General features: G+C 36.5%; 1 long non-coding RNA gene across 1 annotated transcript; it reads left to right on the top strand.

The window, feature by feature from the left end:
• Positions 1-9910: 9910 nt before the first annotated feature.
• On the top strand, positions 9911-12197 carry LOC123257896. The gene is made up of 2 exons (XR_006507944.1): positions 9911-10168; positions 10234-12197. It is a non-coding gene; the product is annotated as an uncharacterized LOC123257896 (long non-coding RNA).
• The last annotated feature ends 437 nt before the right edge of the window (positions 12198-12634 follow it).

Genomic DNA, 12634 nt, shown 5'->3' with positions numbered 1-12634 from the left:
ACATATCCCATCCTTGCCACCTTGGCATTTCTCTTGATTTAAAACATGTGCAAAATGTTCCGTTTCTTGCTCGCTACACTTTTCGTCGATTTCAAATACCTGATTTTTGTCTCACTCTCTTTATCTTTACACACTTTACTTCCAATCACACTAAAGCTTATCGTATCGCCTTTTTTAAGTGCAAATGGTAATGCAACGTCATTTCTCCCAGGCCCAATTGCAAAATCTGCATACTGCTTAGGACAAAAATTAACCTTACTAGGCACTATATCAATCTCTGTTACTCTTATTCTATCTGAGATATTAACACCAGAATCAACCCATTTCTGCTCTGTTGACACTATATCTAGTTTTTCACGCAAACCTGATAAATTTTCTGGCTTAATACAGTGATGTTCCCCGCAGCCTGACAGAAAAAAAAAACGGTATTATCAGCAAAAATTTTAGCATAAATCCAACTCATTCAGTGCTTTTGTTAACACTCTCGGAGCTACTAGAACCAGAACCTCGAGATTTACTCTTGTCTCCACCACTCAACTTCTTAGCAGCAGCACCAGCAACTCCAGCAACACCCCCAGCAGCAGCTTTGGCAGCAGATAAAGCTTTGCCCACTATTTGTCCAGGTGTCTGACCTGAGCCAAGTGCTGCTCTATGGTTACCAGCAAGTTCAGCAGCCATGCCAGGAAGAATGTTTAAAAAGTGGTAAAAGAGGAATAATACTAAACACAATTTTAATAATTCTCCGATGAGAGAGCTGCCAAACTCCATGTATGTAAAGTCGAATAGACCAAGTATGCTGCTCTTTTTAAAGCTATAATTTTGCATCATACATGCAAGAGTAGTTTCATTTTTATCACATTCCCCATCTTTCAATTTAAACCACTGTTTTTTCTTACTATATGAGATTTCTGCTTGTTTCTTTTCATATGACTTGTCCGGTTGTTCATTTTTATATGACTCGTCCAGTTCAAAATTTAAATTTTTAAAATAGATTTTATCACATGCTATGAACATAAAGGACAAAAACGCAAAAAGGATAACCGGGTATAAGCTATAGGTAATCAACTCTTTCACCCAGCCTTCAAAATATCCTTTGGTGTGTTGGAATAAAACCATAGGAATGAACAAAGGTGATAAAATGATGATTACACTTAAAGCAACTAGAGATAAAATAAATACATAGCACAGCCACAAAATAACCATCATCATCAGAACGGCCATAATATACAGACAAGAGCTACTAAAATTTGTCCACCAGCAAAAATAATACCGATTACCGAACCTGCAACTAATAAGACAGGAGCAGCACCAAGCAAGACTGCTAACGTTGCAACACCTCCAGTACCAATTTTGCCACCAATTCCATCTAAAGGGGCACCTAAATAAAATAAAATTCTACAATCAAGCCTATCCCAAGGTGCAAGATAACTGTAAGATACCCTCTTTCCTGCACGAGTATATTCATAATCTGTACCTGCTTTATAATTACATATGCCTTTACTTTCAGATGATGCTTTTAGCACTATCTCTGACAAACCATTTGAGAGACGAGTTAATTCTCCATAATAATGAGACATGGTACTGCCTGTTGTGAAGTAAATCACTAAAGCGAATTTTATGATCAACATATACATTTCTTGAGGCCTCTGAACTCCACCAGACATGGCTTTTATAGAGAACAGTATTAAAGCTAAAACTAAAACAGCAGTTACAGTGTTTTTCAGCCTTTTCTGTGCTACAGATATAAAACTCTCACCATTTGGTGCACCTTTACCTGCAACTAAATTATCTAACGATTCCTTAATGCATTGCACTATCATAGAAGTTACGGGAATAGGAGCTAATGATTTACTCCCTGCCTGGTTATAACAAGCTTCAGAAACATACGAGCTAAAACAGCCAGCATTATCATAACCTACAAAAATTTTCCCCCCTTGTCCGTTGAGTCTTTTTTCTTTAGATCTGATAATAGTTTTATAGTCATCATTATTACCAATAGGAACTTTTTCCTCTCCTGTACCATCTTTATTTTTGAATATCATCACAGATTTTTCACACATAGGAGCAAGTGGGTCAGGTGGCAATTCCGTGCACCCCATATCAACCCCTTGCGGCCAAGGAGTCATTTCGATACCAAGCATTTTCACACTTGCTAACTCCACACACAATCTGCCCATTTTTCTCACTGCTTTGAATGTAGCTCCATGTATGGGTTCGCTCTGTCCTGCTTTGAGAACTCTACATTCCAGACCACCATCAACCTTCGAGGACCATGACCCATCTACGTATCCAGTGTCTTTCTCCCTGACATCAAAGTCTATGTATCCAGGTTTTCCTCTGGAATTAAAGTCTACCTTATTAAAAAGATTACCAAAAGTTAAAGGGTTTCGATGACATACTTCTATATATTCACTGTATTGCACACCATTTTTTGGCCAGTAATAACTCTCTGTACTCTCCTGAACGTTAGAATTTAAGGCTTCTTTTTCTGCTCTTTTCCCGTCATAATCTTTTTTGTTCACGTCTTCCCGAGCTTTATTTTGCAAACAAGAAAAATATTCCTCTTCTGTTTGGTAATTTTCATTGGTGCAGCCACTATAACCTGTGTCTTCTAATTTAAAATTTTTGTATTTTCCATCATGATCACGTGCAACTGGGTGTTTAACAAAACTATGTTCACAAACAACAAGCCCTCCTATCGCTTTCCAGACTCCAACAATTGCAGCTATCATTCCAACAATAACAAGAGCGGTAAACAAACCAGCAGAAGAAACGATCAAAACAATGCCAGTAAATATTGCACCAACAGCAATCGCTATTCCAGCAAGTGCTGCAGCTGTTTTAAACGCTCCACAATCAGGATTAGAGGCACGACTAAAACTGCCAATGGAATTAAATCTGCTAACAAATTCTGTCTTGTCAGTACCACTTACTCCATCTGCAAGCACTGGATATGAGAGTAAAAAGTCTATATTTAGTAAAAATATCGCAATTAATAGCAATGACAGCTTAGTCTTAAACATTTTTTACCTTCTGATAAAATATAGGCAACCATACTTTTGGGTTGTCCCCAACTTCATTTAATATATCGTGTAACAATAGAACACTTTCTGCACGTCCGGATAATACGTTGATTATATCATCCAGGCCTTTTAAGTCTATTCTAGCTACTACAGCATTGACTCCTTGTTTCACCAAAAAGAATCTAGTACTCGGATCTGTGTGCTTAATTAATATATATTCACGTTCAGTTAACATAAAAACATCCCGATAGACACTAGTAGCTTTCAGATTTGGTAAAAAAATCTGTGTCGCTGTTTGTTGTACAAGCGTATCGCTAATAGTACTTTTACTTGCATCCTCAACACTCTGAGTAGCAAAAATCACAAAAGCATTTAGTTTTCTCAGTACCTTCAACCAGTCTTTTATCTTGGGTGCAAAAACTGGATTATCTATTAACGCCCATGCCTCATCAAGAACGATAATAGATGGAGTGCCATCAAGAGATATACTAATCCTATGAAATAAATAAATCAAGACCGGTCCAAGAGCAACAGGATCTTTGAGCAAGCTAGCCATCTCAAAACCAAATACTCTTGCTCGTGAAAAATCTAGCAAATCTTCTTTATTGTCAAATATTGCAGCATGAGAACCATTATCATGCCACATAGATATTGCCCCAGCTAGAGTATCAGGACCTGCAAGCCCTAAAAACGGTACGAGGTTTCTCAAGAATCTGTCTTCTTTTCTTAATTTAAAATTTCCTTCAATTGCATCATTAATTCGTGCAATATCTTCTGAAGTAAATTTATCATTATATACCGAAATTAAAGACTTTATCCACTCCATTAAAAATGTTCTATTATCAGAGGTATCATCAAGTTGTAAAGGATTAAAATTTGTTTTAGTTCTTGGTTCTATTACAGTATAGATACCACTAAGTGCTCTTAAGAAAATCTCTGCACCGCGATCTTTATCAAAAAAGAATATCCTTGGAGAAAACTTCATCGCTTGGGCACACAGGAAATTCATTAAAACAGTTTTACCAGCACCAGTTGGGCCAATTATCATAGTGTGTCCAACATCCCTTATATGAAAGTTGAAAAAAAATGGAGTACCAGATGTCGTGTCAAAAACTGTAACGGCATCTCCCCAGTGGTTATTGAATTTATTACCAGTAGGATAATTATGTTGAGATGCAAATCCAGCCAAATTAAGACTACTTATTGTAGCTTTTCTCACTATATAATCGAAATTACCAGGAATTTGCGCCCAAAATGCTGGTTCAAGGTTAACTCTCTCACGTATAGGGTAAACACCGCAATTAGAAAGCTCTGATTCTACCAACGACAGAGCGTTATCCAATGATTTAGGACTTTTTTCTATACATAAAATAGTCAGGTGATGTTGACCAAACGCAATCTTACCACTCATTGCGTCATCAAGCGCTTGAGAAATTTCTGCTATTTGAGAAATAGCTTTATCTGCAGACTGTATCATTCGATTTTGCTGTATCTGCATTTTTCCAATCGCCATTTGCCTGTTTATAAATTGAAAAGATTGCGTAATTATAAACTCGTAAGGAAGTTGTAAAAACGAATCAAGCATTCCTGCAGAAGTATGATTTCCATATTCTTTGATACTAATTATTCCAGCATATTTACTCTCATTATGAGTCACAACCTGTATCATCTTACGGCCAAAGAATAACCTATGTACTGGTAAGTACCTTGATATTTCAGTTCTTAGCGGAAAAAGCGTATTTGTAACGAAGCCACAATTTACGATTCTAGATAGAAACTCCATTATTTCGCAGAACAAACCATCTGGAGTTTCTTTTACTCCAAGAATTTTAGGCGAATAATTTCTAAGGCTTGTCACTACACGATTTGTCGTTTCCTCTAAATCTTCATACGTGGCACGTATATCACTTTCCCAAGCATGTTTTGAAGTTACATGTCCGAATTTTTTTAGTAGATGTGACAAAAATTCTACTCCTTTTGTGTCCGCTCTACGGATAATCGTAATGTATAGGTCATTAATAAATGATTGCCTTGTTGCGTGTTTTTCTCTCCATTTTAGATTTACGTGATTAGCGAAAAAATTCGGCAAACCTTGACTTGCAAATTCATCAGAAAAAATATTTTTCTTACGTCTGATAGTATGAAAATACAAACTAAATGCCGGAGATGAAATGCTTCTTAGCATCTGATTCCTGATGTTGTTCTGTATGACTAAATCCTCGTCATCGGCAGTTTCAAATGCAAAACCACTTAATTTTATAACCTTAACCAACCAATTTTCTTTTGTCATCAAGGTTGTGCTATTCCAATAGCAAGAATAAGGAATAAATTCAGCAGCGTGAACTTCCCTGTTCAGAGTAGATTTATTCTTTGATTGAATAGCCCTAAACCTCAGCATCACACAACGTTAAGCAATATCATAAGAATTGGCTCCATGGTAAAAACGATTTAAACATTTCGAGCACTTTCCCAATTTTACCATAAATAATTCAATAAACAACGGTTCTTTTGCAGAAGCTATATAACCAAGTCCATGTATACCTGGTAACATTAAGAGAATCACTCTTAAATCATTTGAATTAATGAAAATTAGCATGCAAATCAGGACGTTTAATATTGCAAACATATAACTCACACCAAAGAGCATTGCAGGTCTTGTAAGACCTTTAAATAATTGATCTGTTTGTATACTACCTGTGGACATATCTTTAACCTTCTAATAATAGCTCTAACACTAATACTATATCATTATATTAAAAAGCCATTGAAACTAGTAGCACTTTAAGTTAAGATACATTATTTAATCCCGATAATGACAAGTTGGCCATTTCAAGAAGCAGAAAAAATATTGCAAGAGTTTCCTAATAAAAAAGAAATAATATTTGAAACTGGTTATGGACCCTCTGGTTTACCCCACATAGGAACCTTTGGAGAGGTTTTCCGCACTACAGTTATTGTAAATGCATTAAAAAAAATAGCTCCTGGTATAAAAACCAAAATCATTGCAATTTCAGATGATATGGATGGTTTGCGAAAAATACCAGATAATGTGCCAAATCAAGAGATGCTAAGAGAGCACTTAAATAAACCATTGACTATGATACCTGATCCATTTGGCACTCATCAGAGTTATGGTCATCATATGAATTCATTGTTGTGTAAATTTCTTGATATGTTTGAATTTGAATACGAGTTCAGGAGTGCAACAGAGTGTTATAAATCTGGCGTTTACGATGAAAAACTTTTACTCTTACTGAAAAATTATGATAAAGTGATGGACGTAATGCTTCCATCATTTCGGGAAGAAAGACAGCAGACTTATAGTCCATTCTTGCCAATATGCCCAAAAACTTCTCAAGTTTTACAAGTTCCAGTAATTGAAACAAATACAGAGAAAGGAACAATCACATATGAAGACCCAAACGGGGGAAAAATAGAAGTTCCAGTGACAAAAGGAAAATGTAAACTGCAATGGAAACCTGATTGGGGAATGAGGTGGGCCGCATTTGGAGTAAATTACGAAGCTCACGGAAAAGATTTAACTCCATCTGCTGTGCTTTCAAGTCAAATATGTGAAATACTTGGAGAAAAGCCACCACTTCTGTTTTGCTACGAGCTTTTCCTTGATAAAGAAGGAAAGAAAATATCAAAATCAAAAGGAAATGGCATTTCAATTGAAGAGTGGCTAACTTACGCACCAACAGAGAGCTTAGCATTGTACATTTTTCAGAGTCCTAAAAAAGCTAAACGTTTATATTTTGATGTGATACCAAAATCAACTGATGAATATTTAGAATTTGTAAAGCGTTATCATGAGAACAAAGAAAAGGATATAAATAATCCTGCTTGGCACATTCACCAGGGCAATGTTCCCAGTATAGAAACTTCAGGCATAAATTTCTCACTACTTTTAAACCTAGCAGCAGCTTGTAATGCTGAAAACAAAGAGATCCTATGGGGTTTTATATCCTCTTATGCACCAAACGTTACACCAGAAAATAATAAAATGCTTGATAGACTTTCAGACTTTGCAGTAAAGTATTATCACGATTTTATCAAGCCAACAAAATCATATAAAACTCCAAATGAAAAAGAAAAAGCAGCGTTACTAGATTTGAAGGACACTTTACATTCTCTATCTACAACTGCTACTGCTGAAGAAATTCAATCTCAGGTATTTTCTATTGGAAAAAAATATGATTACACCAACTTACGTGACTGGTTTCAGCTATTATATGAAACGTTACTTGGCCAAAAAACCGGTCCAAGAATGGGATCTTTCATAAAGCTTTACGGAATAGGTAATACGATTTCTCTCATAGAAAGCGCTACTAAATGTATACTTTAGAGTTTACCTCCTTTCATTTGAGCTCTTTAGTTTTAATAAGAATTCCTTGACAAACTCCGCTAGCCCCCTTATCATGAAACTGAAGCTATTGTATTTGCTTTCGCCAATCTGCAGATTAAAAGGTAAGGATTACTTAATGTATCGGCGTCTTATGTTCAATTTTTTGCAGTATATAGATACTGTATGTCTTTACAAAACTTCATCTACATCTAGATTTTTATCTAAATAAGCTGAACGCGCTTATAAAGCGTTACAAGACATCAAAAAATGCCAATACTCGACAGAGATAGTAAAAGACTAGCTAACTCGGGGATTCTTTGTCTTTTTTTCTGCTTAGTAAATTTCTTAAACGTTTGCAGCGTAAGTTAGTTGCAATTAAAAGCAGCTGAATTTCGCTTGTCAAGCGTTTAAAACATAAAAAACGCCAATATTTTAAAGCGGATAATAACCACGGGGCTTCTTTTGCCTTTTTTTTCATTTGGTAAATTTCTTAATGTTTGTGGCTGAACGACAACCGTCATCCCGCTACTTGTTAGCGAGATCTCTTGTTAGCGGCTGAGATACCGCGAATGAATCGCGGTATGACGGTTCGCGGCGGCATGACGATAAGGTTTATACCTTGTCATCCCAGTGCTTGACACTGGGATCCAGCTTTCTTTATAAATTCACCAAAAGTGCTTCATTCTATAACGCAAAACCCATACTCACCAAATCCAATGCATTACTTGCAATTAAGTTTCCTGGATCCCAGTGTCTGGGCACTGGGATGACACCATCATAAAGGAATCAGTGTCAGCTACTTTCATGACACCATTCTTTTTCCTGGATCCAAGTAGTCGAGCTACTTGGATGACAGCTAGCCTGACAACCGTCATCCCGCTACCTGTTAGCGGGATCTATGCTAAGAGATACCGCGAATGAATCGCGGTATGACGTTTTGCAACGGTATGACGGTTCGCGGCGGCATAGTAATTCGTCATCCCGCTGCTTGTTAGCGGGATCTCTTGTTAGCGGCTAAGAGATCCCGCGAATGAATCGCGGTATGACGGTGTAGACGATGGTTAAGTATCCCGCTGCTTGTTAGCGCCGCGGCGGTATGACGGTTCGTGGTGGTATGACGTAGAGTGCTTAGAAGCTGCTATTTTGCTACAAATGGCTGTAATGGCATCATCTATTTTATTGCTATCACAGCCTGTTTGTGCAAGTTCAGCGTTCCCACCACAATTTTTTTCAACTGCTATTGATACTAGTTCTTTTGCACTAATTTTATTAGCTAAGTCTTTACTTACTTTAATAATCAAGACTGTTTTATCTTTTTCTGTTGCCGTGAAAGCTATTATCGTTTTTGGTTTTTGTTGCTGCAAAACAAACTCTCTTATTATATTCGCTGGAATATTGGTAAAAGCATGACTTACAAAATTTATTCCATTTATTTCAGTGCTTTTTATGCTCTCTGCGCTTATAAGTTTTTTATATAAATTTTTTATTTTAGCTTCAGATTCTTTGCGCTCTTGATTTAAAATATTTAATCGGTTTATTATTTCACTCACTGGCGCTTTTACGAATTCTGCAACTTTTTTTAAGTTAATTTCATTATCACGTACATAATTGATTGCTTCTTGACCAGTTAAAGCTTCAATTCTTCTCACTCCAAAAGCAACAGAACTTTCTGTTACTATCTTAAATAAACCGATTTCTCCAGTATGTTCAACGTGTGTGCCACCACACAGTTCCCTTGAATCTCCAATCTTCACTACTCTTACTTGGTTGCCATATTTTTCACCGAATAACGCCATAGCTCCTTCGTCTATTGCCTGATTCATGCTCTGAATTTTTGTAGACGTAGAAAGGTTTCTCTGATTAGAGAGTTTACCATATCTTCTACTAAGAATAGCTGATCCTGAGTAACTTGAGTGTTATGACTAAAGTCAAATCGTAACTTATCCGGTGCAACTAGGGAACCTTTTTGAGTGACATGATCACCCAAGATTTTTCTCAATACAAAGTGCAAAAGGTGTGTAGCTGAATGATTTCTTCTTAAGGTTTGCCTTCTTTCCTTGTCAATGCTTGCTGCAACTGTGTTACCTTTACAAATTGAACCGAACTTAACTATGCATCTGTGCAAATATAGGTCATTAACCTTATTGGTATTCTCGACTATAATAATACTTCTATCAGATTTGATCAGACTGCCAGTATCTCCCACTTGTCCACCTGACTCGCCATAAAAAGGTGTTTTATCAAGTATAATGGTTATCTTTTCTCCCTCCTTTGCAGAATCAATTACTTCATTTTTAGAGGAAACTATAGCTAGTATTTTCGCATCATTTACTTCATTGAACTCATAACCAACAAATTTTGTTTTGCCAAATTTATCGATCAAATCAAACCATACTTGCTCAACAGATTTTTCACCAGATCCAGCCCATTTAGCACGTGCTCTCTCTTTTTGTTCTCCCATTGCATCATCAAAACCCTTCTGGTCAAAATTTATTTTTTTCTCTTTTAAAATATCAAGTGTAATATCCAAAGGAAATCCGTAGGTGTCATATAGCTTAAACGCTGATTCTCCAGGCAAAGTATCGCCCGATTTTAAATCTGCAGTGAATTTTTCCAATAGACTAATGCCTTTCATCAAAGTGTCTTTAAAGTTTTCTTCCTCTGATTTTAACGTCGTTTCTATTAAGCTTTTAGCTCTGATCAATTCAGGATAAATATCCCCCATATAAGCCGAACTCGTGCTATCTATCAGCACCGGAAAAACGCGATGGAGTAGGGAATCATTATATCCAAGCAGGTGGATATAACGCGCGGCTCTCCTAATTAATCTGCGTAATACGTAATTCCTGCCTTCATTTCCAGGGAGCACCCCCTCTGCGATGAGAAATGCAGCCGCGCGAAGATGATCTGCTATGATCTTATGCGCTATTTTATTTTCCGTTCTTCCACAGTACTCTTGTGATTTACTTATCAGAGCAGAAAATAGATCAATATCATAGTTATCATGGACGTTTTGCATAACAGCCGCTATTCTTTCAAGGCCCATTCCAGTATCGATGCATTTTTTTGGCAATTTGTGTAAATTACCTTCTTCATCTTTGTTAAACTCCATGAATACCAGATTCCAGATTTCAACAATTCTATCGCCCTCTTGTAAATTAGGACTCCCATGGTCATAAAAAATTTCAGAACATGGACCGCACGGACCAGTATTTCCCATACTCCAAAAGTTATCATCCGTTGTAATTCTTATGATTTTATCACTTGAAAAGCCACTTATCTTACGCCAAATCTCGTACGCCTCATCATCAGTATGGTAGACGGTTATGGATAGTCTGTTTTTATCAAGAGATAACTCTTTAGTGATAAATTCCCACGCAAATTCTATCGCAGTTTCCTTAAAGTAATCACCGAAGCTAAAATTTCCGAGCATTTCAAAAAATGTGTGATGCCGAGTTGTATAGCCAACATTTTCAAGATCATTGTGTTTACCGCCTGCTCTTAGGCACTTTTGACTTGAGACAGCACGTTTCATTTCAGTTTTTTGAGCACCAGTAAAAATATTTTTAAACTGCACCATACCAGCATTTGTGAACATGAGCGTTGGGTCATGTTCTGGAATCAAAGGAGAAGAAGAAACCTGCTCGTGGTCATTATTTACAAAAAATTTTATAAATCTTTCTCTGATTTCGTTTAGCTTCATCGTTTTTATTGAGGTTATCTATAAATAATAAGTTGTAATGGAAATAAAATCAATACCACTCTCTAGATCTCAGAACTTCTAGTGACATGCACCTTGTGGTAAGAAAAAATCAATATATTCACGATAAATTTACCTCATATCTGTGTTTTATATGTGGAAATTGGAATGGAAATTTATGTAGGCAAAGAAAAAAGAATAGCAAATGTGGTGACTCAACACTGGAATGACATAAAAGGATCAGACAGAGATTGGCCAGAAAGGCATGAAATAGACACTGCAGAAATAATGGAGTCATGGCAGCATTGTTTTATCATTGAAGTCAAAGATCAAGGTTATATTTGCGAAAATGCAGGAGAAAAGGCCGTTGAATTCTATGGTTTTGAGAAAAAGACGCGCATTGATAATAAGTATGCAATTGATGCACCATTTCTGCGACTATATAAAATAGATGCAGTCATTGATAAACTTGATACTGTAATAGAGAGTAAATGCCCAATCAATGAAGAGGAAGAAAGTGAAAGTGTTAAAATGAGGCAAGTATTGTTGCCACTTGGGAATAAAGAAGGTATAACACACATATTGGGCGTAATTACTTTTAAACTCCTTTAATATACAATTTTAATTTGATTCTTTAATAAAATTATTTATACTAATGCTTAATTACTATTAAAGAACTCAATAGTAGTGCTTGTAAATTTATTTGGAATATGAAGAAAATAAAATTAAAAACCAAATCTTCTGTGAAAAAGCGCTTTCACCTTACAGCTAAGGGTAAAGTTATTTCTACTCAGTCAGGCAAAAGGCATGGCATGGTAAAGAGAAGTAAATCTAATATTCGTAATCAGCGCGGTACAACGATTCTTGGTAAATCTGACTCGCGTATAGTTAAGCTTCATATGCCTTACGGTATTTAACAAAATGGAGGTAAAATAAAATGGCTCGGGTAAAACGTGGAGTCACTACTCACGCTCGCCATAAAAAAATATTGAAACTGGCAAAGGGTTATAGAGGGCGCGCAAAAAGTTGTTATAGAATTGCATTACAAAGAGTTGAAAAAGCACTGCAATATGCTTATAGAGACAGAAGAACCCGTAAACGTGATTTCCGTAGCTTATGGATAATACGTATTAATGCAGCAGCAAGAGAGCATGGGCTTACCTATGGTAGGTTTATGCATGGTCTTACACTTGCCGGCATTGATTTAAATAGAAAAATTCTTGCTGAGATGGCAGTTAATTATAAGGATGATTTTGCCAAATTAGTAGAAACTGTAAGTGGTAAATTAGCGGAGAATTCTTAAAGCAAAAACACCATGAGAATTATTTTCATGGGATCACCAGGATTTGCTGTTAATTCTCTGAGCTTGTTACTGAAATCAAAGAGCGAAGTGGTGGCAGTATACACCAAGGCTCCAAAACCTTCGGGGCGTGGACAGAAGCCAATGAAATCTCCAGTACATGTTATCGCTGAAGAAAGTAACATAGAGGTATGTACTCCTATCTCTCTAAAGTTCTCGGCAGAGCAAGAAAAATTTAGAAATTTCAAGCCAGACGTTGCGGT

This window comes from Drosophila ananassae (assembly GCF_017639315.1).
Source record: "Drosophila ananassae strain 14024-0371.13 chromosome 4 unlocalized genomic scaffold, ASM1763931v2 tig00000073, whole genome shotgun sequence".
NCBI lineage: Eukaryota > Metazoa > Arthropoda > Insecta > Diptera > Drosophilidae > Drosophila > Drosophila ananassae.
This window is presented reverse-complemented; position numbering and strand designations above follow the sequence as displayed.